This window comes from Tympanuchus pallidicinctus, unplaced genomic scaffold (genome assembly GCF_026119805.1).
Source record: "Tympanuchus pallidicinctus isolate F22 unplaced genomic scaffold, pur_lepc_1.0 scaffold24, whole genome shotgun sequence".
NCBI lineage: Eukaryota > Metazoa > Chordata > Aves > Galliformes > Phasianidae > Tympanuchus > Tympanuchus pallidicinctus.
In genome coordinates this window covers 8,653,585-8,660,074 of record NW_026294741.1, presented here as the reverse complement: position 1 = coordinate 8,660,074, position 6,490 = coordinate 8,653,585, and the positions used below count along the sequence as shown (strand labels likewise).

Genomic DNA, 6,490 nt, shown 5'->3' with positions numbered 1-6,490 from the left:
GCCCTACTGCTACCAACCTGGACTCACAAACACCAGAGGAATTGGACTCGAGGTTTCTTGCAAGTTCGCTTCAATTAGGATTCTGTTTTAAAGGAAGATTATGGCAGAGAGCCTTCACACTGTAGCTTTTCTTCTAATAAGTCTGTTGGATCTCCTAGTAAAGCATTTTCTACAAGCATTTTCATATTCTTAATTTGATGGTACGGATGCATTCTTTGAGGTAATTTAGTTCATCTCAGCCACAAAAGAAACCCAAACAACTCATTACTCAAGATCAATTTGGTCATTGATTGAAAGCAAGGCTAACTTCCTGTATTTATTCTCGTGTTTAAAGTTCAAAAGTACCAACTGGACATTTTTTGACAGCATGAAAGCCTGCCCCTCGAATCCTCTCTGCTATTACAGTGTTGCTCATCTTCACTTGACAGAGAATGATCGAAAACTGTTCTGCAAAAAAGGTGAGAAAGTACAGGATTTAACTCAGGTATAGAATATAATATCAGCACCACAGCTGGAAACCAAGACAAAGCTAGAGGACATGGAGGGCTCCTGCGAATATGCGTTGCATATCATAAAATAAGAGCCCGAGCTGACGTGGTGAAGGCAACAAGAAAATTTCTTATCCTAGCAGACCCTGTACAAGACCCTGCAGCACAGCTCTGGAGGAGGCTGCATTTGTTCTGAATCTTTTCCGTAGGGATGCGCTGTCAGTGAATTCCTTTCCCCGAGCAAAGAATAGACAGACCAAGGAGAAGGGTCACAGCCTTCCGTGCCTCCAGCGCTTCGCTCGGGGCCAGGACGAGGCAGGAGATGTCAGTGTGGTACGAGCTTTCATCAGGAAGATATACCAACTCATCCCCTCTGTTGGCCTCCTCAGAAACGATGTGGTCAGGCATTCAGCCCTGCCCTGCAGACAGCTCTTCTGAGTTTTTCTGCAGCTCTTCTGCAGTTTTAACACTCACACAATCCTCTTTGTTCTCGTACCAAAGCTTGCAACATGCCACAATTGCTCTGTGATAGGGCACCAACCTGCCAAGCATGACTGCCCCGGCGTCCGTCCACAGCTCTGCTGGCTCCTGCTGCACCTCAGAGAGGCCACCATGGTCGACAACAAGGCTGTCTTCCCTTACTAGAGAGGGAGACAGAACTCAAAAGGAGTAGCACCTTAAATTACAAATCTATTTGTCTACACTAACTGCAGCCAGAAGGCATTATTATTAACACGCTTTTTTTCATCAGACCTTAATTGCCTCATTCAAGCCAATGAATTATGCCATACTCAAGTTACAGTTCGTTCTTGATAACACTAAAAGGGGGAATTACATGAACTCTAGTGTACCTCCCTGCTTTCTCATTTGGAGAACCTAGCCTGAAAGGTAAGATTTCTGAAAGACATTACCCATTTTCCTTCCATCCATTTATTAGAAATATCTAGATATCGTTGCTCCTGTCAGCTCCTACGAAAAATATTTAAGGACAGATGGAAGAAGTTGCCTTTCAGAATCCATCCTCTGTTCACCTGGTTTTCTTTTGATCTATCAGTACCCAGCATAACTTAATTTTAGGAAGGTGCATACAGATCTGTTGCGCTAATTGGCAATTAGCGGGGAAATGTGGTAGAGTTTACCAGGCTATTATAGACCCACTCCAAAACCAGGGCTGGTTAAGAAGGGTTCTTATTTTCAATTTCCAGCGCTCCCAAGTTAGCTGCTTTAACTCAAAGAAAAAGATTGATCCCCACATTATACAGTAAAATAAATGAGTCGACTTCTCATCCTAGCCCTTGCCCCAGCTTCCAAACACACACAGCAGCTCTGGGGTTGCAGGTCTGTGCACATCAGCCTGTGTCACATAACCAGAATAGCTCTCCTCAGTTGAGATAACACTGAATACTTTAGGTAGAAAAAGGCAGTCACACATCTACAGCAGTAAGGGATCTCTAGTCAAACCATGACAAATTTTACCTTTATTTACATTAAAGAGCGTCCAAATGGTGCTCAGCAATGGCTCATTGACTCTATGGGAGTTCTTTAAGTAACAGAGCCTTCACCACACCTGAGGAGACAAAGAAGTTATTCTTATAGCACTGTACCATATACTTTGATGTAGCTTTGCAATTGCACTGAGAATGGATTTAAAAGTGCTAAGATACTGTAAATGTAATGAAAGATGAGATTTATAGTGTCCTGGAGTCAAAGTATCCATGACAACCCTCTGCTGTGCCACAGGACTCATAGTCTAGTTTCTCAGTATTTGACTAAAAGTGACTTTTCATAAGATGTGAGGTCCCAGAGAGATTTTTCTCTTAATCCCTATGGATTTCACTGCCTCCAGCCGTAATGGAAGACAGCATCCACAGCTGCGGGGTCCTCACTTTCAGCTAGTCCCAAGAGCATTTAAAGCTTTAAGAAGATCTACCTAAATTGCTCCCAGTTGCAGTACACAACAAGCTGCCACGAAGGATGCTCAAATAACCCACTGGGTAAAAAACAGACCAAAAATCCCCCAAACTTGTCTAGCTAGAGACCTGTGAGCACTGCACCACTGCAGCAGCTCATGAGTTCCACCAGTACAGAGCCCTGGTTGACATAAGAACTTGGACAATCCCAGGCTCGGTACATCCTGCTCAAGCAAACCAGTGCACATACCCTCACTGCCTTTTAGCAAGCCCTGCTTTTCTGGCCAACTACTATGAACTGAGTGGTGTGGTGTATCTGTTACATCTTACCTGTCCTTCCCTTAATGAATTGCTCTTTATTGCCTGTCACTAGACGATGAGCATCTCTGAGCACACTTGAACGCTCTTCCTTTGAAAACTCCTGGTAACACAACCATAGGTCAGATCATAACTGCAACTTCGATCCATTACTAATTTTGTTTTCCAGAATGATCTCATGGCACAAACCTCTGCCCCAGCCAACTGCAGCTGCTGTTGCTGTGTGAATAGAAGCGGTCTTTCTTTTTTTCTTTTAATTTTTCCCCTCCTGTTTTTCCCAGTAGTGAACATTTTAGTACACAGGCTGGTTCTTTCTGGTATTTTGAATGTGCACTATTGTTTTGACCACATACATTATTCACGAGCTTTTGACTTTTTAATTGTAAAAATAAACCCTAATGGGTTTTAGGATTGCCAGCTGTCTTAGGGCTTGGTACTGTACTGTTTGACAAAAGAGCTCCTGTTTCCAAGCCCTCACTCATCACTTAAGTATTTATTGTATTCAACACGTGGAAGAAGTCCCACTGAAGCCTGTGGAAGCAAGTATTCACTTTAATTTAAACATTGCTCAAGTGCTCTGAGACTGGGACACCTCTGCCCCTACATTAGAGATCAAAGTTTTAAAGGACTGGATTTAAAAAGATCCTAACAGTTAAAAGTCATATTGGCTTGATCCTCACTCTAGTACAGGTACCCCAAAAAAAGCACCACACCTCTCTGAGAACGGGCTAGTAAGAGAATGGCACACTGCTGGTGATGCTCAACATCTGCTCAGCAGATGGACAGCAGTTTCTTCTGCTTGGACTGAGATTCTCTGTCTGTGGAGACACAACCTGAAGAAGCTTTGGAAAGGAAACTGTAAGAAAGATGAGGTTTACATGAGGAGCAGGACAATGAGGCTCAATGAAGTGAGCAGTGAGCACCCTCACCCACAGAAAAAAAATGGGCTTTCTTTGACTGCAGGTAACCAGTGGTTAGCAGAACAAAAAGCTTCAGGAACCCAAACTGACTGCTCAGTCGTTCTACCTGATCACAGTAATCAGGTCCTCAAATAGGCAGCAGGAAAAAACAATATTCCTACCAAACCTAACCTGATTGGCACGTATAGACACAGCTCTCAAAGGACAAAACGCTGCAAAAATTAACACAAAACCCTAAGTTGACAATGTTTGCACCATATCATAAAAACACTGTAAGCTTGGTCATATTTTAAAAGTTCTCCCCATTGAGTAAGAGGCTTTCTGTGCTTCCTCTCCAGTTGCAAATTAATGAAAAACAGAAATAAAAATCTTTTAACTAAAAAAGTTAATCCCTCTGTCTAGTTGAAAATTATCTTGGAAGAGCAGGTTTTAGAAATTAATAAGCTCTTAAAGCACAAATGATTTTCTAATAAACCTTCTCATTTGAAATTAAGTGAATTTTCTAACTGGGATACAAGTATTTTCAGGTTGACTCATGGCAAGGAGGTAAGGAAAAAGAAAATTTTCACACAGGAGTCAATTGAGTGTTTTTACATTCAAACTAATACAAGGTCAGTTTCCAACAAGTGTGCGGGCAAATCAAAGAAAATTTCATGTACATGCATTCCTTAAATCTGCAGGCGATCGATTTAATGCATTTTGCTTCTTTATTCGGTTGTAGCTAAGAACATGCTAGCATAAATAAACAACATGACCTCAGTAATGGCTTCATTAAAAGTAAAAACACAAGGTGAGCGTTGTAAGTGATCTTTCTTGCTGACAGTATTGAATTTATACTAAATGCTGAAGATGGTTACATAAATCTCCTCCTTCTTCATAGAAGGGTTGCCTGCTATAGGTTATTCTTCCTCACCTATCCAATTTAGTTTTAAGACACGATACTGGTGTAGTGCCCCCCTGGGTTACTGCAGACACAGCCTGCAGACATCTCGCTGTCAGGACCTTCCTTCTCCTTCACACTTATTTTATACCTCTCCAGTTTCGCCTTCTTTCTGTCTTGAATAATTCCTCTCCATATTTTTGTTCTTCAAATGTTTATAGCGTATTACATTCTATCCCCTCCTCCATCACTCTCAGAACCTTCTAAAACTTTTCTTTACTAACCGAATCCTTCAGGCTCCTGTTAATTTCTTACCTACCCTTCTCTGACCATCTCTGACCAGTTACAATAGCTTCACAGTGGTGGAAGTAATCAATGTAATTCATTTGGGGTGCACTTATGTAAACACTTTATAGATAAGCGCAATCAAGTGAATTAAGTAGAGTGCATGTAGGTAACGAATTCAGTTCCAACACATACAGATGCTCCTCGCTCACCAAGCACAAGAGTTTCGTACAAGACTTGCAAAGCTGGCCACAGCAGCTCTGGATAAAGCAGCATTGGTGGCAGTGGTCTGAAGAAATGCAAAAAGTTGTCACTGGTGGTTTCTTTTCAAGGCCACTGCTGTGATTCTTACACTGACACTGTATGGGGTTTTGTTCCTCTAAAACACCATGAGCTTTAGAACAGGAATTCCAGCTCTTGTGCATTCAAGCAAAGATCAACGGGGGAAGAAAGCATAAAGTGTACATCATCCTGACTGTTATAAGCCCTGGAGCTCTTCTGTGAATGGGAGCCTGGAATTCACAATAACAAGGCAATTCCATTCCTCTCTCTCTAGAAAAGAGGGTTTACATCCCCAGGCTGAGAGCCTCCTCACCTGCCCTCTGTAGTTCAACTTTGGGCACCTTGTCCCCATTTCCAATATCCACCAGGTATCTTTCATGCACAATGAAATCCTAGGGTCAAACATGAAATAAATTCCTTTTTAAAAGAGATTTCTCAGTGTTACTATAAAAACAGGTAGTTTTGGTTTTTTTTTTCCCATAGTCACCTGTTGCTTTTCAGCAAGGTCAATCAAGCCAAGAGAAGACTAGAAGATATAATAGGACTGTCTACAAGTCCTCAGAGAGATGGGAACTTCCACTCCAAAATCAGATTGCAGTTCAGCCTGTGCAGTCCATGTCAACTGCACAGCACTTCTCACCTAAATAGATTTCCTTTCCCTCCTTGGTTGCTTTCCTTCTTGATGTCACTGGACATTCTTGTGCTCCTCGCACAACGTACTGTTCACGTTTCAGGATGGGTGAAATTACAGGGCTAGGAAAGTATTTGTTCTATGCAAAAGTTCACCAAGTTTGCCTCTTGACCCACAGATCCTGGAAACATATTCATGTCAAGTTCTCATGAGCTGAAATCCTGCATTCTTATCCATGTGCTTTCCTCAGCTGTTTAAAAAACAACAACAAAATAAAAAAACAAAACATCACACACACACCAAAATACTTTCCCTTCCACATATCCACCCAGTGCCTGGAATGCAGCTTTTCCTAGAACAAGCAGGAGTTCCCAGATTTATTTTACTAGATTAATTCATTTGAAATTTTACTGCTAGATGATGAAGAAAACAGTTTTGCTGTTGGAAAGTAAGGGTAAGTCAGATGGTCGCAAGAGTGTGAAAAATCACCATTCCTGACAACATTCAGCAATGTCCACAGGGCTTTTGGAAAGCAGGCTTGGCAACGAGAGCAACATGGGGAGCACTATCACTCACTGACTGAAATGTAAATGCTGGTTTCTGCTAATATGAACCAGCTGGCTTTATCCTTGTCAAGAATACCGTGCATGGTTGGCCCACAGTGTATTACATAGTGATAATGACTCAAAACAGACTTAGGAAGCCAGTCCATGCCACCTGTAACACCAAATGTCACATATAAGGTTAGCTCTGCAGAGGTTTAATTAACATGAGAA

The 6,490-nt window shown here is 41.8% G+C and overlaps 1 long non-coding RNA gene across 1 annotated transcript in view; it reads right to left on the bottom strand.

Moving 5' to 3' along the window:
• Window positions 1–4,095: 4,095 nt before the first annotated feature.
• Window positions 4,096–6,490, bottom strand: part of LOC128083371 (uncharacterized) — a 36,716-nt gene continuing 34,321 nt past the window's right edge. The window contains exons 3-4 of the long non-coding RNA XR_008208047.1: window positions 5,571–5,964; window positions 4,096–5,475 (exon numbers count right to left, since the gene is read on the bottom strand). This is a non-coding gene — a long non-coding RNA (uncharacterized LOC128083371). The remainder of the gene's footprint in view (window positions 5,476–5,570; window positions 5,965–6,490) is intronic.